A 27,648-nucleotide genomic window follows, 5' to 3' on the forward strand; every position below is an offset into this window, starting at 1 on the left:
AAAATGGGAGAAAATATTTGCAAATCACCTCTCTCTGATAGGGTTTAATAACCAGATACATAAACAACAATGACGGCTATAATTTTTTTAAAAAGAAAATAACAAATATTAGCAAGGATGTAGACAAACTGGAACACCTCATACATTAGTGGTGGTAATGCAAAATGGTACAGCTGCTGTGGGATACAGTTTAGCAGTTCCTCAAAAAGCAAAACACAGAATTACCTTAAGATCCAGAAATTCTACCCCTAGGTATTTATTCTACCCAACAGTTCTGAAAATAGTGATTCAAACAGATACTTCCATGCAAATGTTCCCAGCAGCATTATTCACAATAGCCAAAAGGTGGAAACAACCCCAATATCCATCAACAGATCAATGGATATTTTTAAAGTGTTGTGTATACATACAATGGAATATTATTCAGCCATAAAAAGAATGCAATTCTGATACATGCTTCAACATGAATGAGCCTTGAAAACATTATGCCAAGTGAAATAAGCAAGACACAAAAGAACAGATATTGTATGATTCTATTTAAATGAATTTTCTTGAATAGCAAACTCACAGAGACAGAAAGTAGATTATAGATTACCAGGGGAGTTACTACTTAATGGGTACAGAGTTTCTTGGTACAACAATTTTGGTCAGTAAACTAGAGTGGCAGTCAAGAGAACTTAATCCAAATTGTTGAACCACTATACAGTATACCTGAAACTCATTATTACACTGTAGGTTAACTAATGGGAATTTAAATGAAATCTTAAAGAGAAACACATGTACTTTAAAAAAAAAAAAAAAAAAACTGGCAAATGACCTAGGAAAGAAAGGCAGAAAGAGAAATAAAACAAGCTAAAAATTTTAAGAAGCCTTAGAAAAAGTCAGAACAGGGGCGCCTGGATGGCTCAGTCGGTCAAGCGTCCGACTTCGGCTCAGGTCATGATCTCACACTCCTTGAGTTCGAGCCCCGCGTCGGGCTCTGTGCTGACAGCTCAGAGCCTGGAGCCTGCTTCAGATTCTGTGTCTCCCTCTCTCTCTGCCCCTCCCCTGCTCATGCTCTGTCTCTGTCTCAAAAAAAAAAAAAAAAAAAAAAAAAAGTCAAAACATGTCAGCATTACTTCAAGCCCTTATAAAAGGTTTGAATGTTGATCACTCAGCCCTAATATAACTCATTAGGCCATGTATTCAAAAAAAGCTTAACTGTATCAGTTATAGGAGAATATCTCTGAAGATTATGGTGCTTACCTTTTCTCTTTCCTATTCCTGCCCCACTACGTGCTCCACCTCAAGAAATTGGTCCTTTAACATGACTGCAGTGGGACCCAAAGTCCTACCTGAACCCACTGTCAGAAGTTATTGCCGACTTGCCCAGCCCACACCTTCTCAGAGGCAGACGGAAACTTTCCCTAAGGACATCTGGAACCATAAAGGAAAACAGCCCTGCTGGACCGGCACTGTGCTAAAAAAGCATAGCCAAATGGAAAAGCAAAGGCTTGGGCACTAAAAATAGCTGCTACACTCACCCAGCAGCAAAAGCCTTTGCTTTCTGCCAGCTTCTCCCCTCTTTTTTCGTCGATAAAATGGAGCGGCTGAGTGCCACATGAGCTTTCCCCAGCAACCTGTTTCCCTGGGGCACCAATCATACGGAAAGACGGGGAGTGAGTTCACAACACAGCATTAGGTTCTGGACAGGTGCCTGACCATACCTGAGTGTGCGTGGCAGGGGAGGGGGCAGTGGCCAGGCTTGGTGAGCATGCACAAGGAGCAAGCAGAGACTTCCACATCAGGAATGAAAGGGCTGGAAAGGCCCAGGGAGATGGGTCCCAAGAAAAGACAGCCCTGGAGCTTCCTATAATGCCCCATACCTTTCTTAATCCTCAGCCTTTGGGGGAAAGGAAAATACAGAATGGAAGCAGGGTGCATTATCAGGAAATAAACCATAAGAGAAAACAAAGATTATCCCCAAAGTCACAGATTTCCTTTCCCTGCATGAATAGTGTTCAAGTGTACATGGATGTACACACACACACTTCAACACTCCCTTCTCACAGCCAGGGATAAACACTGGAATTGATGCTGGGGAAAAAGATGAGGAGGAAGAGATACATGAGAATGAATTAGTCAAGGGCAAAGAAGACAAATGAGCAGGAAATCCAGAAGAGACTGAAGAAAAAGAGGTCGAGGGCAGCTGATACACAAACAGCAGCTTCCCCACCCCACCCCCACCCCGAAGTGGGAAGGGGAATGCGTGGGGAGGGGGCAGGGGAGGTGGAGAGAGAAATGGCAGCTCCCACAAGGTTCCCAGCCGCCTCCATCTCCTGCACACACACTAATGCCCTCAAAAGCATTTTATGCCAATACTAAGGATGAGACATCGATTCACAAATGGATCCTTCGTCTCCCCCCAGTAATTCCACATGGACTGCACACCTGACCTATTTACTGCCTCCATATATTTCTCCATGAAACACCAAGAGACAGAACATGTTGCAGGGAGGAGGTGCCTGAGGAGAGACAGGAGGAGTGAGGCTGGGAAAAAGATATGTCACAGTTTCCCAGGCTTTGCAGGGGTACCCTAAGAGCAAGTGCAAATTCTGCAACATACAGGCACACACAAGCATCAGTGATGGTATCCTGTGTCCTGCTAAGCAGTCTGGCCTGCAGCCACGTCACCTGGTCTTGGTCCTTACTCAACAAGTAACAAGTAGAAAATACGCAGTTTTCTCTGGGCTTTAGGCTGAAGGTGAGGGTGGGGGAGTGTGGAAACAGACTAAAGAGAGATGGCACACAGCTGTGTTTTACCAGGACAGCTGACATCCCATATCACAAGCAAGTATCTGGGCAGCAGCAGCAGCTAAAGAAAACCTCAGACAATAACGTAAGTAAAGCCAAAGTCATGGCATCCCTTGAGGCACAGTTGGCACACTTGGGCTGATGTTAGTGCCCTTCCCAAACCCTACTTACCACCCCTAACACTGGATTTGCCTCATCACCTGCCCCTGTACACCCTGCAAAATAAACCTTCCTGTCATTCTTGGCTCTCACTGGAAGACAGACCAAGGTCTTCACATTACGGTCTTCTTCTGACTTCAAACACCATCATTCAGTCCGGGAAAGGGAAACACATTTCAGTGTTTCAGCAGTTACTCTTTCCTTAAGTATCCTTGGGCTTTGGGACAAGAAGATAATAAGGACTAAAAATGAAATGTCCATTTTTTTCCATCAAAACTGGCCATCTGTAGGCTGTACCTTTATGTAAATTGAGGGTAGATGCTCCAGCAATCTGTATTATCAGCTTACTGCAGCCCAGAGCAGATTCTTGCGGCATGGGTAGGAGGAGGCCCTTCGACTTTCTAGACCTTGCCTCTCTTGGGGCCTCATGTCCTCTACTCAATTCAGATAGGACTGGGGGAGAGGACTAGGCCCTGGGTAAAAAAGACTCCTCCCGTAACTTCTATCTTCTCTCAAGGCAGGAAAACAAAAGCATGTGATGAGGATGGCAAGAAGCCAAAGGAGAAGTGGGAGTGCTGGATCTCTGAAAGCTTCTTAGATGGGTGGCAGACCCCACGGACGGTGGCTGCTCTCCAGTCTCAGGGCCAGAGAAGAGTGAGAATAGGAAAAGGTCACAAGTGTCCTGGGCAGGCAGAGTCACATCAGCAAACTGCCTGAGGGCACTTTGAATTCCACCTCATAAAATGCTCACATTCTTAACCTACAGTTTGTGTCCATGTATTTGTTTCTCCAAATCTAGAAAAGTGAAAGGGCAAGAATTCCTACTTCTATCTTAAAAGAAGGAAATTGAAGCAAAAAGATAAAAACATGGATACAAAGTCTAGTACATGAATTTAGATTCAGAATGATCAAAGGCCATTTCTTAGCTCTGTCTATTCCTAGCTGTGTGATCTTGAATACAACTTACCAGACCTCAGTTTCTTTATCTGTAAAATGGCATAGTAAGAGCTCCTACTTCAAAGAGTGTTAGAGAGGATTAAATAAAAATATGGAAAATGCTTAACAAAGCACCTGGCACCTACTTATCATTAGAGTAGGGATGATGACCTGCCCTTGGACACACAGGCCATCAGAGCCAGTCCAGGCACCCTGGTACAACTCTCCAGAGCTCTGACGCTTACAGAATCTACACATTCTTTAGCTGGCCCTCTATCTCAAACTTTAGGACCAAAGCCTTTTTTTTTTTTTTTTTTTTTTTGGCTATCTTCGCCCAAGAGGTGAAGGAAACAGATGTTGGAAGAGCACCCACCCCCAGCTGAAAAAGGAGAGATGAAAGCCAGTTTTCTGCTGAGCCCCAAGGCAGACCCAGCGCACTCAATGCTTTTCCCAGCATACTTGTGTCCAGAGAGCCAGGCCACCATCATGTAGAACTGCCAACTGCAGGAACACCTGTCAAAACAACCTTCTGCTTTACAGACTGAAGGTTAGAGGATGAGCTTTTCCTACAGACACACATTCATTACTATTTATGGGCTGCACAAACTCATATACACATACACGGTCACTCACCTCTACACAAACAAACTCAGCGCCTAATCTGAGCAAATACGAAGCTGAAGAAACAACGCAAAGAGGACACTGGAAGGACAGTCCTGACAAGAGAAAACAATGTGCAAACGCTTAGGAAAAGAAATGGATTTTTAAAGAAAAATTTAAAGGACAAAAGAAATAAATTTGGAATAGTCAGGCAAACAGTCTCTTTCCCCCTAAGCCATAAACTACACAGCAAGTCAGGAGGAAAACAGCAATTAAATCCAAAGAGCCTATGAACAAAAGAAATGCGGCTTCTAATCCCATAACTAAGTCCATTACTGGCTGGGAGGCTGGACATGGAACATCCTTACCCACTGACCATTTGTGTAGTGGGGACAGTATCTGTCCCAAATATTGATGTCATGCCTAGGGCTGAGCAAATACAGACTGCTCTCAACAGACTCAAGAAGGAAATTAACTAGAGGAGGCTGTTGGAGGTAGAAAGTTCACAAGAAACCTAAGCCTCTGCCTGAACAGACAGCTACAAAGCCAAAATCCACTCATGCACATGCCTTAAAAAGAGAGCCCAAGAGAGGCTTTTCCAGTAGCATTATAAGGACAGTGCTGGCCCCACCTGAGAGCACATAGAGCCAAGAATTCCATGAGCCCAGTGGGGACTAGAGCCCTGGGAGGAGGACAACATGGGAAGAAATACGAAGGGGGCATTCTTGATACTCTGCACTCCAAAAGGTGAGAGACATAACAACTCCCATCCCTACCTTAGTAGGCAAGGAAACAGATCTTTAAAAAGGTGGCTAAGCATATTAGCAAAAAACTGCAATCTCAGAGACAAAAGACAGTGGCTCCAGCTAAAAGAAATCAAAAGACAAGCAGAAAGAGAGCAAAAGCAAAAGGGACAAAGCAAATGGGAGCCCAGCTCGGCCCTCTCTAGACCTATCCTTACTCAAACAAGGCTATCAAAAAACTAAATGCTAGAAAAGCGTTTTAAGACCCAATCTCCATTTGGACTGCTAAAGATCTAAACAACAGTGAGGGCACTTGATAGCTACATTAATAACCACAGTTCAATGCCTTCTGGCATGGAGCTTTTCAGTGGATCCACAAGTCTCTGGTAACTTCACACCTATTGAATACAAAGAGGCAGAGAAGGTTAGGGCAGGGTAAGAATGTTGGTGCCATCAGCACAGAGGCAATAAGCAACGCAACAAGAATAGACTCCCTGTCTTAGGGAGAAACCCAGAGAGAAAGAAAGAGCAAGAATAATCTTCAAGTCATGGCTGGAATATAGGAAAAGAAAAAAGCAAGCAAGCTAATCAAACAAGGAACGAGGACAATGGTGCAGAATCACAAAGGTCAACAGAGGAGAAAATCCTGAGAAAATCAAGTTCCAGGCAATGATGTCAAGAGATCAGTCAGAGTAAGGATGAGAGGGGCACCTGAGTGGCTTAGCAGGTTGATCGTCTGTCTCTGGATTTTGGCTCAGATCATGATCCCAGGGTTGTGGGATCGAACCCCACATGGGGCTCCACATTATGCATAAAGCCTGCTTGAGATTCTCTGTCTTTCCTGCCCCTGCTGCAAAAAAAAATTTATTTTATTTTTTTTTTAATTCTTTAATTTTTTTTATTTTTTTTAACATTTATTTATTTTTGAGACAGAGAGAGAGCATGAACAGGGGAGAGTCAGAGAGAGAGGGAGACACAGAATCTGAAACAGGCTCCAGGCTCTGAGCTGTCAGCACAGAGCCCGACGCGGGGCTCGAACTCACGGACCGCGAGATCATGACCTGAGCCGAAGTCGGACGCTTAACCGACTGAGCCACCCAGGCGCCCCTGCAAAAAAAATTTTAAAAATAAAAAAGAATGTGGATGAGAAGATCCACTGGGTTTGGCAATAAGGCCACCAGAGGGCCCTTCAAAAGAGGGTACATGAGACAAGAAATAGAGGCACAAAGGTAGACTGCTTTGAAAGCTTGAGTGGGTCCATTGAAGTTTGGAGATTTGGGGCCACTTCTCTAAATCCAATTTTTTCAATATTATCACTTGAGTCTCTTAATGAAGACAAAGAATTGGCTCCAGTGGTCAGGTCCTAAAGATGGATCCTCTAACGCCATACAATGGTTTTCTATGATTGTGTAGAGCTACCGCCTCCAACACACATACATGTCTTCAGGACAGAGACAGGCACAGTCACACCAGCAGAAGGAGGGAGCAGGGAGGCAAAGTCTTAAAGAACAAACTCCCACCAGACACAACTCCACATTCTCTGAGCTCTCCCATGCCCCAAACCGCTCAGAAGTTTTAATTCTTGCACTTTGTAATACAGGATGGAGAGAAATACCCCAATGACACCAAATCCCCTAGGATTCAAATCAGTATCTGAACCACCCACAGGAAAATAAATTTTGTCTAAGAGCAATTATAGTCAACATTTATAGAGTACTTGCTATGCTCCAAGCAAAGTTCTAAGCTCATTTACTCTTCCCAACAACCATTTGACAAGGTTCTCATTCTGCCCAGGAGGGGACTGAAATTCAGAGATGTTAAGTATTTTGCCCAAGTTCATGCAGCCAGAGTGGTAGTCAGGATTTAAAGCCAATCTGGCCCAGAACCCATCCTCTTTCCATAGACCACGCTGCCTTTCCAGTGATCTATGAATCAGCCACAGAAACTGGACTCATTTTACTTATTCTTCAACAGTGTGAATGGATACAAAGGCACACATTCTGTGTCAGGAGAAAATTTTTTAAATGAGCCTATTGGGGCCCTCTTGTGGAGAGACCCACCTCTACCATGTCCCAAGTTTTTACACTACACACACACACACATACACACACATATGTTTTCACACACATATGTTTTGATTGGTGAATGTCCTTGGCACAGCCCAGCTCACACAGGAGGCACAGATATTCAAGAAGAAGAATATCCTTGACTAAGACTGCAGCCAGGTCCCTGGCATCCTGTGTGTCTTCACCTCTTAACCTCCCATCATGTAGACTTCTCAGCTATACAAGAAGTGAAAGTATCTTTCTTCTCCAACCCCCAAACACTCCCCTCATATATACCCAACTGTCTGGTGAGAATAAAGCAGAGGGGAGGAGTAACTATATTGGCCAAGATGATATCCAAGCTTATTTCCAAATAGCCTGTGATCCTGACATCCCCACTCCCCATCCCAAAAACATTTAGGACAGGATTACCTCTACATGGCAAAAGAAAATGAAGCCAAAAAGGTGAATGTGGTTTTCCTAAGCACACCAGTAAGTGACAAAGTGAATTAGAGAAATACCCCAGACCCGGTCAGTTTACTTCCCCCTCGGCCCTAGATTACAAGCTCACAACAGAGAGTGGGCAAGGAGACCTACTTCTTCTACTTGTTCTCTGATCCTGCCTAATGTCCTTAAAGTGACCAGCCTATGTCTGATAACAGCCAAGGTTACTAGAGGGTGTACTCTACTCCATCTCCACTCCAGTGTAATGAAAAGAATGTGGGCTCCGAATGTCAAGCCAGGTCACCTCGCCTAGTTGTGGGACTCTGGGCAAGCTGCTTAACCTCTCCAGGTTTCCATTCCTTCATCTACAAATGGACTTGATAGTAACTACTTTACTTTGCAGGATGGTTCTTGGTGTTAAGTGAGATGTTATGAAGCATACAGTACAGTACCTGAACAAAGTGAGGACTCAAGAAGGTTGTAGCTCTCATTAACAACTACTGTGAGAGAAAATTTTGAATAAAGGACAGGATAAACAAAAGCAGTAAGGGCTTCATTCCCTTATAGAATTGTCTTGTGCTCTGACAATCAAGTCTTTCCTTGGAACCCAGTTTCCCTGAGCCACAGGCCTGCCTACACACCTGCACTACAGAGGCATTCCACTCTAGGTGGCTACAGAGGCATTTCCACTCAAACCTCAGCAATGCTGGCTGGCTCTGCATCAGTGCCCAGTGAAGAGCTGACTGAGAATGGCCACTTCAGAATCCAGCTTCCTGGTGTCTCAGGCCTGTCTTCAAACTCCAATACCTCTAAGAGGGGAACAGGGAAGGCAGGAATAGCCAGGACAAATTCAAGAGACCTAGATTTTGTGGATCACTCTAGACAGGGTCAGCTGGCATCCAGGGAATAAGGGACCAGGGCCTCCTTCTTCCCTCTCCTTTAAAATAATGAATGGATCTCCTGATAGTAGGCACAATGGGCTTTCTCGACAGCCTGCTTCCAAAGAATACGAAGGACTTTCACACATTCATCCACACACAACCTGGGGCTGGGGCAGAATCAGAGTTCATCTTTTCCTGCTGTCTCCAAGCTTCCAGAGGAGGTCAGAGCCCCTTAGTGAAACTATGATAGGAAGGAAGATATGACTTCCAGTCCATAGCTCCAAATGGACTATGTGCAAATCACTAAGAACACCAACCCTTATTCTGTGCTAGGCACTCTGGCACTTTGGATTACAAGCATCCAGCATTCACACTCTAGAAACAGATACCACACAAAGATATTTTACCATCAGCCTCAGTCCCCTGAGCACCATACTTCAGAACAGAACATACAAAAGATACCACTGCTGCCCTCAAGGGAGCTGACGTCCCGTTCACAATTAGTGGATAACATGGCTTTCCACAACAGAATTTGAGACAGCACAATTATCAATAAGAAAGCCAACTTAAGAAATATACCATGAGAAAATAAATACTGCTCTAGGCAACTTGAGACATAAATTACAACTTTTAACGGATGAAATGAGCAACAATTAGGTTCCTCCTTAAACTAAATCAGGAGCCCCAAGAAAATAGCATTAACTTACAGAAACAATGAGCGCACCATAAGGACAGGTCACCAAACACAGAACTCGCTACTATCACATTGGCACTCACTATGTCTTCCAGGTAAATCAGCAACTGAAACATCATATTTTATTTTTAACACGCCTGAGAGTCCAAGACTATTTATAATCCCAGATCCTTAAAAACTTGAAAGGAGGATGAATTTTTAAATGTACACATTTACATATGTGGGCAGAAACACAAAAATCTGATGCCTCTCAACACAGCTCAGGGAGCCATAACTCACGGCTTTCACAATCCCACCTAACACCCAAAGAAAACCCGGGCGCCTTCTCCAAGAGATGGTGGGAGGCTGGGTAGGTAGCCAAGAAACAAAGAAACCTAAACTCAGCACTTGGCAGGACCATTAAGGAGCAGAGAATTTTAAATGCATTGTTTCTGACTCTAAATATGTCTACATTTATTACCAATTTGGGATCAGAAACCACATTTAGTTCTGCCGTGACCACGCACTAAAAATATTAAACAGAGTATTGCCTAGGAAACAGCAGTCTTCCCTGCTGCAGCAGTCCCATTTCAGAGTCAACTCTGCCATGGTCCCAGGGCTCCCCATCCTGGGCTTCACTGAGAGCCCAGTTAACAAGCAGAATTGCCACTGTCCTGCCAAGACCTTGCTTGCTTTTTAGAACGCAGCGATAGGAGCCAGGGCTAGGGACTACACAACCTTGTCATCCTCTCCAAAGCTGTAACATGGTCAATGAAATTCCATTTCACAGGCCTGTAACAACTAGAACCCACCAGACTGGGAGCTCCATAAGGGTAGGGACAATTGTCCACTTAACCCACTGCTGTATCCTCACCACCCAGCATTGTGCCTGGCACTCAAAAATATCTGCTGATTGAACAAATCAACAATCTCAAAAGGGGTCATCTGGACTAGCACAATGGAAAACAGTGTTGTCATTAAAACAGGTGAAAAAAATGTTTAAATAGGTGAACTATGGATAGTGATGCTAACATGAACACAGATACATATTTTTGAGCAGAAGCAGAACATAATAGCACACACATAGGAATTACTACTCTGAAAAAAAGTGTGACCACCTCTATGACCAGCTATGAAGTTAGAATTATGGGAAATTATGCTCAATGGAGTCTTTCTTCCTGAAATGTTAGCTATATGAGAAAACATTTAAAAGAAGTATTATTCTCAACATAATATTCTCCCTTGTCTGCTGACTTGGTCTGGTCCTTGAGATGGCTCAGAAGCCTAGTTCCTGTTTGGCAAGCCCAAGAACAGACGAACCATCCATCAGCCCAAAGAGAGAGTACAAGGGCAAAGCTGCAATCCTAGAGTCCAACTTAACAAGTAGACCTTGTTTACCAGGTCACCTGCCAGTGTGCATCATCAGTATGAATGGTTCCCTAGACAGGTGGCCAAGATGGAGGTGCTGAGACAAAAGAGTATGGAAAAGATGACCTGGCCCAGCTTCAAGACCAGAGTTCCAAATAGGTACCATCATGCCACACAGTCGAGGGCCTCCTGGCCAGCCAAGTGACTGTTAAGAAACGTAGCAGTATACCAATCCTTCCAAATGTTTCAAAAAATAGAAGAAATGGGAGCACTGCCTAACTCATTCTTTGACTGCAAAATTATCCGAACACCAAAGCAAGACAAGGACACTATAAGAAAACTACAGACCAATATCCCATATAAATATATCTGCAAAAATCCTCAAAAGAACACTAGCAAACCAAATTCAGCAGCATATTAAAAGGACTGTATAACATGATCAAGTGTTATTTATCCCAGAGATACAAGGGTGGTTCAACACATGAAAATTAATCCAGTTAACAGATATTGATAAAATAAAGGGGAAAAAAATCATCTCAATTGATACCCAAAAAGCATTTGACAAAATCCAACATCCTTCCATTCTAAAAACACTTAATAAACTAAGAACAGAACTTTAACATAATAAAGGGCATATATGATGAGAGTCATATAAGAAGAACCCACAGCTAACAACAATGGTGAAAGGTTACAAGTTTTTCCCCCAAGATCAGGAACAATACAAGGATGCCTGCTTGTATCATTTATATTCAACATTAATACTAGAATATCTAGCCAGAGCTATAGGCAAGAAAAAGGAATAAAAGATACCATACTGGAAAGGAAGAAACAAATCCATCTCTATATACGAATGACATGAACTCAGATGTCGAAAACCCTGGAGAATCTACAAAACAAACAAACAAACAAACTGTTAAAGCTAATAAAATCAGCAAAGCTGCAGGTACAACATCAATACTCAAAGATCAGTTGTGTTTCTTATACTAGCAACAAACAATCCAAAAGGGAAATTAAGAAAATAATTCCATTTAAAATAGAATTAAAAAAAAAAAAGTATCCAGGAATAAATTTAACTAAGGAGGAAGGCCTTTAGCCAAAGGAAAAAATTTGTACACTGAAAATTACAAAACATTGCTAAAAGAAATTAAAGACAACCTAAATAAATGGAAAAACTTTCTGGGTGGATTGGAACACTTAATACTGTCAAGATGACAGTACTATCCAAAGCAGTCTATAGATTCAATGCAATCTCTGTCAAAATCTCAACAGCGTTTTTCAAGGAGATGGAAAAACTCACTCTAAGATTCATAGGCAATCTTTAAAAAAAGGAACCAAGTTGGAGGATTCACACATCCTGATTTCAAAACTTTACCACAAAGCTAATATAATCAAAACAGTATGGTATCGACAAAAGGTAAGCACATACTCTCCCATCTACAGTCAAGTGATTTTTAACAAGGGTGCCATTGACTAAAAATGGATGGGGCGCCTGGGTGGCGCAGTCGGTTAAGCGTCCGACTTCAGCCAGGTCCCGATCTCACGGTCCGTGAGTTCGAACCCCGCGTCGGGCTCTGGGCTGATGGCTCAGAGCCTGGAGCCTGTTTCCGATTCTGTGTCTCCCTCTCTCTCTGCCCCTCCACCGTTCATGCTCTGTCTCTCTCTGTCCCAAAAATAAATAAACGTTGAAAAAAAAAAATTTTTTTTTAAATAAAATAAAATAAAATAAAAATGGATGGAAGACCTAAATTTAACAGTGCAACTATAAAATTCTTACAAGAAAACATAAGGGCAAAAATTTTATGATTGAGCCATAAATTCTTAAATAGGATACTAAAACCACAGGCAATAAAAGAAAAAACTGATAAATTAGAATCCATCACAATTTTGATTCCATCAAAATTTTGGGGCCTCAAATAACACTAGCAAGAGAATGAAAAGAAAACCCACCAAACAGGAAAAATCACATATTGATAAAGGTTTAATTTTCACAATATGTAAACAACTTAACAACATAAAGATAAGCACCCCAGTTTAAAAACCGGCAAAGGAGATTAACAAAGAAGGTATCTCCAAAGAAGATATGCAAATGATCAATAAGGTCATGAAATGATGCTCATTACCAGCTGTGGTTACTGAAATGCAAATCAAAGCTACAATGAAATACCATCTGACACCTATTAGGATGCCTATAATTTAAAAAAAATTTTTAAGGGCAAACAACTGCTGGCAAAGATTTGGAAATATGGTATACTGCCAGTGGGAATGTAAAATGGTACAGCTACTCTGGAAAACTCTGGTAGTTTTTCAAAAAGCTACACATTGAATTATATGACCCAGCAATTCCACTCCTAGGTATACACCCAAATATCTGAAAACAGGGACTCAAAAAGATACTTGTATGTCAATGTTGCCAAAAGGTGGAAACAACCTAAGTATCTATCAAGAGATGGATGGATTTTTTAATGGATATTTATTTTTAATGTTTATTTATTTTTGAGAGAGAAAGAAACAGAGTGTGAGCAGTGAAGGGGCAGAGAGAAAGGGAGACACAGAACCCAAAGCAGGCTCCAGGCTCCAAGCTGTCCGCAAAGAGCCCAACACAGGGCTCGAACTCACGAACCATAAGATCATGACCTGAGCCAAAGTCAGATACTTAATCAACTGAGCCACCCAGGTGGCCTTTAATAGAGGTTTCAAATGTGGCATATATATACAATGTATTATTCAGTTGTAAAATGGAATAAAGTTCTGATGCAGGTTATAATATGGATGAACCTTAAAAATATTATGCCAAGTGAAATAAGCCAGACACAAAAGGACAAAGATTGTCTAATTCCACTTACATGAAGTATCTACAATAGGCAAATTCAGAGATGAGAGTAGATTAGAGGTCACCATGGCTGGGGTTACAGGGGAGGTAATGGGAAGGTATTTCTTAATGGGTTCAGAGCTTCTGTCTGGGGTGATGAAAAAGTTTTAGTATGTAGTGGTGATGACTGTACAATACTCTGAATGTAATTAATGCCGCTGAATAATACACTTAAAAATGATTAAAATGGGGTGCCTTGGTGGCTCAGTCAGTTGAGCATCTGACTTTGGATTTCAGCTCAGGTCATGATTCTCTCTTGTTTGCCCTCTGCCCCTCTCCCCCACTTGCACTCTCTGTCTCTAAAATAAAAATAAATGGTTAAAATGGCAAATTTCACGCTATACCTATTTTACCACATTAAAAAAGAATTTAAGATTGTCCACAAGTTGGCAACTGCTGAAACTGGACAATGGGCACATGGGTACATTCATTACACTGTTGTCTCTTCTAAAAATTTAAGCAGCAAAAATGATGTTTTCTTTAGTTTTTCTGATAGGTATTCTTTTTGTCAAGGTAAAGAAGTCCCCTTTTATTTCTACACAGCTGTTTTTATCATAAATGGATGTTAAATTTTATGTGTGTTTTTTACATCTATAAGATGATCACAAAATTTTTTTTTTCCCCTTTAACCTAGTAATATAGCAAATTTTATGTGAAGATATTCTAATGTGAAACCACCCTTGCATTCCTGGGATAAGCCCAACTTAGATGATCAGTGTTCATATCCTGCTGGGTTTCATTTGCCATATTTTGTTGGTCCTCCATGTACTCCCATAATTCTCCATGCTGCTGTCCTAATATCCACCAATCTATACTTTAAATATGAACTCCCTGAAGGCAAAACTCATTCCTCATCTACTGCTCCATACCTAGCTAGTGCAAGGTCAAGGCCACAGCAAGAACTCAATAAAAGGAGCGCTGATAAATAACTATGTAATGAAAGAGTAGGTGGAGGTAATGTACAGGTGAGTACATCAACACCTTAATCCAGAATATTGACATCCACCCAGGTACAAGTACAAAGCAGATTTTTCAGGCAGGGAATCCTTCCAAGGGCTCACCAGCCCTCCATAGAGCTATCTTTTTTGTGGGCAACTCAGTTTGTCTGTACCCTCTAAGCTGAACCCCAGCCCTAAATTCTCATCTCCCCACTTTCCCTCATTACCCAATCAACAGCATTCCAAAGCTGAGTCCCTGCTTTCACTAAAGCAGATGCAGCCCTCGTATCAAAGCACACCCCAAAGGTTAGATCCTGTGCTGGGATTGATTGGGAATGTGGCTTTAGATTCAAACTTAAAAATGTTCCTCCCAATCTCTGAGTTTATTCCCATCAAAATGGCCTCATCCCAACCCTGATTGGAACAGCAAGAGCCCATCCCATTAACAATTCACTGCATCAGCAGCACAGAGGAGGAGAGCAATCAGCAAGGAAAACAGCTGAATTATTTCAGCAGCTGTAAATTATGTGTTCTCTCTTCCTCTCCTCCTCCAAGTCCGTGCTCAACTATGCCCCACACCTCCACACTGAACTTGGGTTTGTCAAGTATCTACATCAACTACAGTAACCAAACTTGAGTTCAAGAAGCAATATTAAAAAGCACTAATTAACTGATATTTAAATAACTGTGTTTAATGTCAACAAAATCACACTTTAAATATCCCCCAGTCTATTAGTTACTTAATGAAATTGCTTAAAATCCTTGGACACTGGCACAGAGCACACTGTCTGGGGGAACAGTTCCCAGGCCCTGGCCTTGGCAGTCTGTAAAAGAGGAGGAGCCCTTACCCTGAGGAAGTACCCAGAGAGCCCAGTTTCCTTCTAGAATCTCCTAACGAGGTGGATTCTTTTCATAGCTCCGCTGGTCTCCATAGGGGATCAAGAACATAACAAACACATTCTGAGCATGGAAAACTGCCAAACCAGGCCACAATTTATTTTTTAGTGTATTTAAAAATATAGGTTTATACACATACATAAACCCAAGAGAGACACTTCTCCCATCTGGTATCTGCTCTTCTTAAGAGTGGTGTATCACAAGACATTCAAGCATGTGTACAAAGGGGATACAACAGGATTTGTGACAGCAGGTAGGGTCAGGGGGCTCTGCAAGATGCCACCAACCAAATCCCAGCCTGCCAGGAGTCATCAGCCTGCAACTGACAGGGGTACACTCAGCCAACAGCAGCATCCTAGACTAGAGCCTACAAAGGGAATCTAGGTTCCAGTGAATGAGCTTGTGATGGGGAGGCCAACGGGACCCCAGGAAGTCTCTCCTGCCACAGTAGGCTCCATGGGGACAACTTGCCAGCTACCCTTATCATAGTACCAGACTTCTTGAAAGGGGGTGACATGCTAGCCACCTGCCCAGGTAAACACATCCTAAAAACAATCAGTCTCACAATAGGCCTCTAGGCAGAGCACATATGGTCAAGGATCAATAAGCATTTGAAGCTCACATTTTGGGCAGCAGATGGTCTGAACCCAATTCCACTGATAGGAAGAGATCATTTTAAGAGTATCAAAGGTGTACAAGATGCCAAATAGCCTTCTCTTGCCCCTTACAGCAGAGGCCCTAATTCTTCCTAGTTTCCTTACAAAACTACCACCACACACTTCCTGGTTGGCCTTAAGTTTTTTGTCTCTGTTACTCAGTACCTTCCCTACATCTTCCATTTAGCTTGATGGGTCTGCCTTGCCACACAGTAGGAGGCAATTCTTTCCAATGATTCCATCCTGTCTCTCACTGGCCAGAGATTCCTCTTGTGGCAGCTCTCCTTAAAACAGCCACTGCAGCCCCTGGTAGTGCCAAGAAACAACACTGTGGAAGAAGCTTGGTTTATATTACCAACTCTTACCCTGAAAGGCAATCACTCCCATAACAACTAGGTACAAGCTCCGGGTTCAGAGAAGCCAGATGTTTGGGTTATAGCTCACAAAAATGTGAATAGCATCCAGAAAAACAGAAAAGCACGAAGCCCACGCAGCCCAGACATGCTGCTCACTTACTACCTGCAGTTTCACACCCACGCCAAAGCCATTTCGACCTCAGATGAGCAGTTAACAGCCACACCAATCCAGAAAAATATTTTTACAAAGACCTTCTTCACTCTTCCATATAGGAAAGCTACCAAAAGAGCAAAATTTTGTGCACTATGAAAAGATGAAGGAACCCTTACTGCCTACTAGGAAACATATATGCAGTTGCCACCACCCCAACACATCCAACTGGCAGATTACTCACCCTTCAACACATGTGTATTGAGATCTACTGCAACACAAACGTGATCCAAGTGCTAGAGATACAAAGACTAAGTAAAATACGGGTCCTGTCCTCCAGGAGCTGTGAGATGGGCAATGGACACGGAGGAGTCCATCAGTCATTATAATAAGCAATGCATTCAAAGACTCCGACAGACATGGTTGGAGGAATCTGAAGCAGGGGAGAACAGATACCATCATCAAGAGATACGGGTCAGAGAAGACTTCCTGGAAGAGGTGAGCTTTAAAGATTAAAAGAGTAAAAGGAATCATCCAAACACAGGTGATGAAAAAGGCATCCCAAGCAGAGGCAGGAGTGCTTTTTGAAGACCTGGAGGCATGGTAAGTGGCATCAAGACTCCAGGAACTCTCTTTGCCAGACAGGTCAGATGAGTTTCAAAGACACAGCTCACCGCAGTGTCTTAGCAAACCCCTGGAATCTGAAGAACTGCCCACAGTGAAAGGGAGATTAGAAAGGAGAAAAGGAGGCCTGCTACATGCCTGCTAAAATAAGATAAGAGGGTCACCATTGTTTATGAACTCTGCTTATGAACTCATTCCTTTGCCTTGCAGTTCAGTGGTTTGTTAGCTCTTGCAAATTCTCAGCATCTATTAATAGAAAGAGCCAGTTAACAGAATCTGGATTTGGGCTGTATTACTCCCCACAGTGGCCTAAACCCCAGTAGATAACTTGAACAGGAAAGTGGCTTGAGAATCTAGGCACAGTGTTTGTGCTACCTCTCTCTGAAGGCTATGCCTGCTTTACTCTTCTCTCCAATGTTTTATACTCAGCAAGTTCACAGCTAAGCTCAGCTCTTCCCCCAACACTCCCCCCCTCTCCTTCTCCCCACGCCCACTGCGCTTCCATCACCAACCACTGTCAACTTTATCTACTATTTCCCTTCTTGCTCACCTGCCCAAATTGCCATAGCCACCCCACCTCTCAGGTGAGGGCAAAACAAGCAGGCTTTCAAAGAAGCCAGAATGAACCTGAGTAGCACCATGAGGAAGCAGAAGGCACACAGCTTTACTGAATCTCTTATTCGCTCAGCCCTGGGTTTCTGGAGCACCCAAAATCCAGTCTCCTGAGTTCCTCTGAAAGGCTCTCAATAAAAGCCACTTTCTTACTCGGATGAAGAGTCCCACTCAGGGAACCTATTCAATCACAGTAACAAGCTGGAACTTGGGCTGCAGAGAGGGTTTGGTGCCTCGCCTAAGTCCTCGGGAGATACCAACACCTCAGGAGCCCAGAGCCCAAAGTCAGACACATAATTATGGGAATCAAATCCCAGGGGAGGCAAGCTTGGCTCCCCACAACTCCACCCCTCAAGGCACATGGGAGACTTCTTATGGGAACTGAACCAGTGAACTGAAGAGTCTTAATTTCTACTCCTTCTGCCACCCTCCCTCAGCAGAAGAGAAGCCATTTCCTTCTGCCAAAGCAAGGAAGTGGAAGTCAGTAATTTTCTGGAGGATGATGTGGGTGCCCATAGTAGCCCAGAAATCTATTTCCCAAAATCAAGGACAAAACATGTATTAAATAAAAAGAGCTCTATCTGGCCATGCCTCTGGAGCCTCAACTCAATGGTAACTTCCCTTCACTGCATTCCCTACCAATGGCCCTCACATCAGTCAGGAAGGAAAAATGTATGTTGAATGAATGAACAAATGGATGACAAAATGAACAAATAGCAGGCTAAGGAGCTATAGGAAAGAGGCAGCATGAAAGAACGACCTGCTCAAAACCAACTGTTCATTCTGTCTCCGAGCACCCATCATATACTCTGTAACCTGCGCAAGATGCTAGGAACACACAGGCATGCATAACCTATGAAAGACAAAGGAGGCAGGGAGAAAAGCACTCTCCATCTCCCTGGGACGGCTTATTTCTGAATACTATTTTAAGAGTACCTCCTGTTCTCCTGACATTAAAGCCATGCCTAATGGCACATACGCAAATAAAAACTTCACTTTTTATTGTATCCAGTACTTTGGGGCCTTGTGGTTTCTTTTCCGAGGAAAAACCGTCATTCATCTCCTTGATTAAAAATTGATTTAATTTGGCTTTCATCAGGTAGGTACAAGGGGAAAACACACAGATTCACAGTGATAATTCGCCCAGCAACAGGGCTGTGATGAGCTCTGGCGACTGCACAGTTGGGTCCCAACCCACCTCCGATGAAAGACAATTAAAAAGCTCACAACGTGGATCTTAAGCTCCAGCCAAAAGGAATTATCTTCCCACAAGCATCTCAACCAGATTTTTGGTTAATATAAAAACTTTCAAAAGGAAAGGAAAGGAAACCCCAAGGATATTTCACATACAACTTAAAATTTCTACATTTTTCAAATTCCCTTGCAGGGAAAAAAGGCAAAGAGGTCTTTATTTCTCACTCCTACTTTTCAAAACTTATCCCATTACTTGACATTGTCATAAAAATTTCAATTTGTTGAGAGCTCAGAGCAGAGGTATGTGCAGTGGCTGAGGCACTGCAAGCTGCTGTGAAGGGGCTGAGGTGAGAACAGCAACAGCTGCAGAAGAGGTGGGAGCTGCAGTCCTCCACAGCACACGCTCAGCAACATAGCCGTGGGCTCGGAGCCTGAGATCAAACGCCAGGGACTCAGGCAAGCAGCAGGCTAAACGAACTCTCCATACTCCAGGTTCCTGAACTCAGTGATTTAAAGCAAATGGGCAGACTTTGCTGCAGTGTCAAAGAATCATGGGGTGAAAGGTCAGCAAATCATAAGTACACCTTGATTAAACGTTAGAGGGACTATTCCATAGCTAGAACATGAACATCATCTTACCCTCATCTGCTTGAAACCATTCAACAGCTTTCCAGGGTCCTCAGGATAAAGGCCAAATTCCGTACGCAGGCTGTCCACCACTGAGCCAGGATCAACACCTCCAGCTTTATCTCTTTGCTCTCCTTGTCTACAGTTCTCTATGGAACTTTTTTTCCAGTGCTCTAAGACATCTTGAATCCCACCTCCAGGCCTTTGCACATGCCACTCCCTCTGCTGGAAACTGTGTCTCCCCTGCTCTTTATTTGGCAAATTCCTACCATTATAAAAGATTTCCTCCTCACCCTCAAAGATACTTCCTCTAGGAGGCTGTGATTAACCCTCTCCACTGGACCAGACTGCGTGCTGTGACAGCACCCACACTCCCCTGATCACAGCACTTACTACATTTTATAATATACTTATCCTAAGCATCATAACGACAGGGACCATGTCCATTCTGCCCAGCTAGCTCGATGCTTGACACAGAAGAAATGTTTAGTAAATTCTTAAAGGGTGATTTAGATTCTGTGTCAGGCTCACTTCTCAGTTGTGTCCTGATTCACCTCCCCTCCTCCCCCACGCCAGTTATGTGTTCATCTCCCCTATGCCCCAACCACAACCTCTCACATTTCAGTCCTTAATGGATGGCTCACCCAGGCCTTAACCTCACACATGCTCATCAATCATCTGGGCAGCACATGCTATGTGATGGACACAGTGTCAAGTAACCAAGATAGAGAGATGACCAAGTCACCTCTCCTACCTTCTAGGAAAAGAAAAGGCATATAAATAAATAATCGCCACATGGTAAGATAAGTATCATAATGCAGAGAAACATGGGGTGGAAGCAGTGCAGAAAAGATTTCGTGCATTCTTCCCAGTGTTCCCTCCCCTCCCCACCCTGTATCCCAGACAAACTGCTCTCTACCTCTCCTCATTCTAAAGAAATCTCTCCAGCACTCTTTACCTGAACACCTAGCCCAGATCAGTCTTCTCAAAGCTGGGCTCCCAATCAGCTCCAGATTAATTCAAATCCTTTCTGGCTTCTGCTTTCTCACCTTCTTGAGTTCTGTTCCCAGGCAGCTCACTCACATATATCCCTGCCTCTGCCCTATCCTGAACCAACTTGTTGAAACTACTATTTTTCCATCTCTTCCCTCAACGGTCTTGAGGGATCACTTCACATTTATGAAACATCTGCACTTAACACAAACATACTTCACAGTCCCTGTCTATAATGAAAAGAAGAGGGGACTCACAAGGCCAAATCACCAGAAAAAAAACTGAATGCAAAATAAACCTTCCTTAACACAGCCTTTCTCTTCTTATGCTTCCTCTTGCAGATCCAAGTGCTAGACCATCATGGCCCTCAAGAGAATGCATCTGATTGTGTTACATTTCCAGGGAGGTCACAGCACCCTTCATCAACAAGCCCCCAGGCACTGACCCCCTGGCCCGCCCCTTCAGCCTCTTTGCATGTTACAGTCACTCTATCTAGCTGCACATTTACTTAACATGTAGTAAGCATCCCTGTGAGCCAAGAATCACATTCCTCATAGTGCTAAGCACAATGTCCCGTACATAACACAGGCTCAGTTAATGTCTGTAAGTGAATTTCTAATAAGAAAACCAGTTGAGCCTCACATGCCCCTTGCCCAGAAATACTCCAGTGCAAAAAATATTCTGCTATGCAGCCTGAAGTCAAAGACCTCCACCCTCCCCCAGCAAAAAAATCTTCTTATTCATGTGAGCCCAGACCATGGAGACCTTCACCCCAGCTAAGAAGATGCTGACAAAGCCCTCCTATCAGTGTGCAAAGAGAGCCAGAGAAACCAGTGCTGTAAAACACCCTTTTAATCAAGTGACTTGTCTCCAGTTAGTGTAGATTTAGGGAAAAATTTTCTCAAGAAACCAGTAATAAATGGAAGGGAAGAAAAGAAGAGAAATTAATGAACATAGTAATTATCCCCTGAAGTTGCAAATCAGAACAATTCCTCACTTGAAGACAAGTATGAAAAACAAGATTAAAGTGCTTCAGGGATGTGTTCGTGAAACAGCAGGTAATAGAACAGATAAAATATATTTACAGTACCTCGCTGGGGACATGTACCTTTTGGCTAATAGGTATCAGATACTAAATACCACTGTAAAAATAATATTCTTCCATGCTTCATTATGGAGTTACAATTATCCTGGGAAAGCAGCAACACAACAAACTATACTGAATGGTACCTGGAATAATTCCAGAGTCCAAGCTTCTCCCAAAATGTCTGGCACAAGTGGGTTTAAGAGCCGGGCTATACTCCCCTCTCTAAGTCTGCCAGGCCTACCATAACAAAACACCATAGACTGGATAGCTTAAACAACAGAAATTTATCTTCTCACAGTTCTAGAGGCTAGAAATCCAAGGTCAAGGTACTGGCCGACCTGGTTTCTATTCAGAGTTCCCTTCCTGGCTTATACACAGCCACCTTCTCCCTAAGTCCTCACATGGCCTTTCTTTTTTCCTCTCTACCCATGTACTGAGGAGAGAGAACTCCCTGTGTTTCTTTTTCTAGGGACATTAATTCTATCAAATCAGGGCCCCACTGTTATGACCTCATTTAATGTTAATTACTTCCTTACTCCAAATACTGCCACGCTACCAACATAGGAATGTTGAGGGTACACAAACATTCATTCCACAACACCTCCTGAAGCATGAGGCCTGTTGCCACACACATTCACTGAAAAAGGAAAATGGAGGAGTAGCTAAGAGAGTGGCTTTGAGGAGTAACAGAGGACTGGGTAAGAAACTGGCCATGGGAACACACCTGCTGACTATGGGGGGTGATTGCCAAAGATTGGTGGGTGGCGGAGGCAAGAGGAATGGTCCCAAGTCAAATAAATTCTTTCACAGAAGATAGCTAAAAAACAACAGTAACATATAATAGTAATTTATAACACATACAAATACAAATAATAATACTAGGTACTAGGTGCCAAGTATTTGGTATGCAAGGTTTCATTTAAGCTTCATGAAAATGAGGTACTGAAGATACTAATATCATTTTTATTTTAGAGATAAGTAAACAAACTTACATTGGTCAAAGTCATTTGCCAAGGTCACCCAGTATGGTAGGCAGAATAATAGCCCTCCAAAGAGATCAGGTCCTAATACCTGGAACCCACAAATTTTACCTTTTAAGGAAAAAAGATATTTGCAGATGTGATTAAGGATCTTCAAATGATTATCCTGGATTATGGGAAAGGCTCTAAGTACAATCACAATGTCCTTGTAAGAAATAGAGGAAGATTTGATACAGGCACAGAAGAGAAGGCAATGTGAAGACAGAACAGAGATTTGAAGATGCTGAACTTGAAGTTTACAGTGATATGGACACAAGCCAAGGAATGCCAGCAGCCACCAGAAGCTGGAAGAAGCAAGGAACAGACTCTGCCCTAAAGCCTCTGGAGGGAGCGTGGGCCTCCCAACACCTTGATTTCAGCCCAGGGATACTGACTTCAGACTTATGGCCTCCAGAACTAGGAGAGAATAAATCTCTGCTGTTTTAAGCCACCAAATTTGTGTTAATTTGTTACAGCAGCCACAGGAAACTAACAAACCCAGCTAGCAGAGACAAAGCCAGGCTCTGGGACCTCAGTGACTCCAGGCCTGCACCCTCAAACCCTGTGCTTTGCTCCTTTTCCACACACAGCCTCACCAAGACAGACCTATGCTCTGTTAGATGGGTAACCCTGCCAAGAATTGAAGTAATTAGCACTGGCAGCTCCTCTGCTGCAGTGTCCCCAGACATGTGTCTCTCCTTCCCCCATATCACAGCAAAGGCTTATCAGAGCCCAAACCAGTATCTTAGTGTTTTAATTATCAAATAAGGAGTGAAATAGCCCACAGTACAACATTGTGGTGAGAAAGCAAACCAAACTGTTTAACAAAGGTTTTCACCTAACCTATTTGTTTGCACTTGACTGTTTCCCCAAACACGGAGAAGCTCATAACCTCTGTTGCTCTGCTCCATCCCTCCCACAAATCCTTCCCCACACAGACACATTTGGGAAGGAGTATGAGCTGCAAGTAGTTCACCACCACCCACCACCCACCATCCCCTGTTCACCACCTGATGACTTCCCAGGAACACAGAGAAAAGGATTGAGTTACACTGAACTCCTCTCTCTAAGCCTTTTGGGTAAGTACTGGTATGAGCAGGCTGGCCCAGAGGTTCCTCAAGTTAACCAATCTTGGCATTAACAAGCAAGCTAATAAACACATTGTCAGGGCAAAGATACAGCATCCCAAAATGCACTTTTTGAACCTATTCTGACAAGTATGGTTCAGCTTTAATTATTTATAACACTTCAAAGTGCAGGTGGTAAAACACAGTAGTGTGCTTTGTAAAAATAATGATGTCTTGGTGATAAAGGACTTTTGTGGCTGCTGTGGCTATTCAACCTTTGCTGAGGAGCCATCACTCAGCTCAGGGTTTCTGGGAGAACAATCAACTGGGGGATTAGCAGAGAAGACAACCTGGGACTTACCATGTAGTGAAACAATGGGTAACTCATTAAAGGCCCCAGAGTTCTCCCACTTTTGTTTTTGCTAGATGCTTTCACCCCATCTCCCTCAAGCCCTGTCTTCCTTCAAAGTTCTTCAAGAAACTTCCTACCTTCTTTTCTTTTGCCAAAAAGGTTGCATCTGATCTTCCATCATTATCTCCAACTAACAATTACAGCTAACATTCAGGAAGCATTTACTCACTATATATTGGGTTCATAACAATCCTATGCCACAGGTACCATCATTTTCCCCCTATTACTGATAAGGAAGCTCAGACTCAGAGGTGTTAAATCATTTTTCAAGGTCAGAGAGCTAATCGTTGGCAGAGCCAGAATTACAAAGCATATCTAACTCCAAAGCCCAAGCTCTTAATAACATTACACTCATATGACATCAATTCATCAGATAAACTGGTGGCCTTACTACTGTCACCTAGAGAAGACCTTAAGGAGACAAATCTGCATATCTTTTGACTAAGCTGACTGCTCAGAAAGGTTGGCAAAAATGCTCTTAAAACCATCCACAAAATTTCTTTCCTTGCTCATTTCTCAGAGAATCATCTGGAAAATACAGTCAGTCCCAAGGAATCCTTGGGGGAATACAAATGGATTTAGAGATGAAAGCAAGCTTACACCTTCCCAGGTGAAATGAAACCTCAAGATTTAGCAGTACCTGAAAGTGCCCACCTCTGCTCTACTGGTTTGAGGCTCAGCAGGCTGTCACCAACTATACCTTCATTCGAACACCAGGGAAATAGTGGAGGGTCCTCACATTTTGAGAAGAAAACCAAAAAGCACAATAATAATCATGCAAAAAAGGAAGGAAATAAGCAAGAAGAGAACAAAGCTCCAATTCCTATTTATCATGTGTCAGCAGGTTGTGGTTTTTTAAGCTTCTTATTACAATCTTCTGACTCCAAATTAGTTTTCTTTGCCTAGTCCTAATTATTGCTTTAACTCCCTTCAAATGGGCCCCCAAAGATGATGAAAAATGTAACGGAAAGGTCGACTTGTCCCATGGGAACTGCAGGGAGGCACCCTGACGTATTGCTCTGAAATGCTATTTGTTATTTCATAGGATAAAACCCCAGAATTAATCATGGTAAAGAGTTCTCCATTTCTCCTGGCAACAGGACTCATAGGCAGACAAGGGAAAAGAAAGATGGTACGGAAAGAGAAAAAAAGCCCCATTTCCTCATCTAGCAGCACATGCACCAAACAGGCTCCCAAATTCTGCCCAAACCACCAAGCTAGTACTGACATCAAGTTCTGAAGCTACCCGTCACTGGAGGGAACAATGTCCATGCAAAAGGTTCAGCAGGATGCTGGGAGATTAGGTTTGGGGGTGGCAAAGAGAAGGGAGGGAGAAGAAATGTAAACCATAAATTGGGCTAAAAGTCCTGATGCTTCTCTAAGAACTAGCAAGGAAAGACTGAATCAACTTTCTAGAAAGGTAAGATCATGAAAGGGGATGTTAAAATAAATTGAGAGAGAAAAAGGAAAAAGATCAGAGAAGAGAAGGAGTCTTACTGCAGCAGGTTTGCAATTTGTCTGCTTTCAGAGCTAAAGCTCTGCGTAGCAAGTTTTTTTAAAGTTTATTTTAAGAGCTTTGAAGCCTTTTGGGGAAAAAAAAAAAACTCACTAATTCTACCTTTCACAAAGTCTCCAGAGTTTCACTGCAATGGGGGGCATTTACATGAAAGAGGATGAATTGTCGTTAGAGGAGCATCTATCCCTCAGAAAAATCAACGTGTTCCATGTGTGTACACTCGTGTTTGAGAAGAGAAACATTTGAGAACTTTTTTCATAGCAGTCTATTCTTTTTTTTTTTACTGTTGTTTGAGTATAGCTAACACACCATGTTACATTAGTTTCAGATGTACAATACAGTGATTCAACAAGTGCAGCTACCATCTGTCACCACACATTGCTATTACAGTATCCATGACTATATTCCCTATGCTGTGCTGTGCCGGAAGCCTCTATTTCCCATTCCTCTTCACCCATTTTGCCCATCCCCCCAGCCCCCTTCCTTCTGGCAACCATCAGTTTGTTTTCTATATTTACAGGTCTAAAGCAGTCTATTATTCTATCAGATGCCCAGGTAAAGAATATGGAGACAGGGCTGCAAGGCCTGATCCTCCAAATCCTATGAACACACAAAGATTGGCAACTGGTTTTGAAGAGATTCACACTCAGAATTTAAGAAAGGAAGAGAGGGGGGCCTGGGTGGCTCAGTCAATTGAGCGCCCGACTTCTGCTCAGGATATGATCTTGCAGTTTGTGGGTTCGAGCCCCGTGTCAGGCTCTGTGCTGACAGCCTGGAGCCTGCTTCAGATTTTGTGTCTACCTCTCTCTCTCTGTCCCTCCCCTGTTCGTGCTCTATCTCTCTCTCTCTCTCTAATAAGTACATAAATAAATAAACAAACATTTTTTAAAAAAAGGAAAGAGAAAAATCAGTGCAAATGAAATCAGCAAAACAGCTGCAATTTATTTACTTTTTAACCAAAAGTAAGTTCGTTAATTACTTAAATAGCCTGATTAGGCATCACAGAAACTTAGGCCATCACCACCTCTGACGGTGAAGAGCACCTTCAGTTTGGGGACTTGCTGGCTCATCTACCTTTAAAGTTTACAGAATTATGGGTGACAACCAAAATGGGGTGGGAGAGTGTAATAGGCATTTTACTCACCCTAACCACATTTCTACAATCAAAAAAAAAAAGACGTGTTCTAGCCTAGAAGGTAGAAGAGATGAAAGCTAGCATGTTACCTACAACTCTAGCCAGAAGAAAGCTGTCAAAGATTCTGAATAACACTTCTGAATAAGAACTGCAGAAACAACACAAAGGCAAGAAAATAAAGCACATGATGAAAGATGAAAGAGATTATCAATTAGCCTAGAAAGGACTGAAGAGGGGAGGTGAAAGAATTAAGAAAAGGCTTTATCATTTTTGAGTCCAGAGGAAGTTGGTTGAGAGAGCCACTGTTTTTACCACTAAGCCACCTTCTGGTACCAGAATCTTCAAAAACCTGTCTTGCAGGCTTATAACTGAAATTCTTTCTTGAAGGGGGATTGGGAGCTTCACTAAAAGTAGACTTCTAAGTAAGTTTAAACATAAGTTAAAGATTACCCCAGTTGGATAGAGGATGGTCAGTAATTATAGAACATTAAGACACTGACTTTATTAAGATTATTTTATTTTTACATCATCTGACATGAGGCTGGCTAGAACTCACAACCTCAAGATCAAGAGTCACGTGCTCTACTGACTGAGCCAGCCAGGTGCCCCGACACTGACTTTAAAGTAGTTGCCAGAGTGACCAAATACCCTGAGCTAGTCACAAGGCTGAGTCCTCCAAAGGAGGAAAATAAGCAAAGGAGACAGCTGGCATGGAGGCTGTCCAATGCCTTTCCTTTGAGAGCTTTATCAATAGGGAAAAATCAACAAAACCTAAGGCAGGTTAAGATAATCATGGGCTTAGAGAAAGGGAAAGAAGAAGGCAGCTTTGGGTGACAGAAAGAGAGCCTTGGAA

At 42.8% G+C, this 27,648-nt stretch overlaps 1 protein-coding gene across 3 annotated transcripts in view; it reads right to left on the reverse strand.

Annotated features, from left to right (window-relative positions):
• SIL1 (SIL1 nucleotide exchange factor) overlaps positions 1-27,648 on the reverse strand; it is a 217,923-nt gene that overhangs the window by 167,735 nt on the left and 22,540 nt on the right. Inside the window, exon 1 of one of the 3 annotated variants that reach the window (XM_045445519.1) lies at positions 1,246-1,269. The exons of the other annotated variants lie outside the window; for them this stretch is intronic. The gene's annotated coding sequence lies outside the window, so the exon portion shown is untranslated. Of the gene's footprint in view, positions 1-1,245; positions 1,270-27,648 lie in introns of those variants that run through there. 3 annotated transcript variants of the gene reach the window in all.

This window comes from Leopardus geoffroyi, chromosome A1 (assembly GCF_018350155.1).
Source record: "Leopardus geoffroyi isolate Oge1 chromosome A1, O.geoffroyi_Oge1_pat1.0, whole genome shotgun sequence".
In the NCBI taxonomy this organism is placed as follows: Eukaryota; Metazoa; Chordata; class Mammalia; order Carnivora; family Felidae; genus Leopardus; species Leopardus geoffroyi.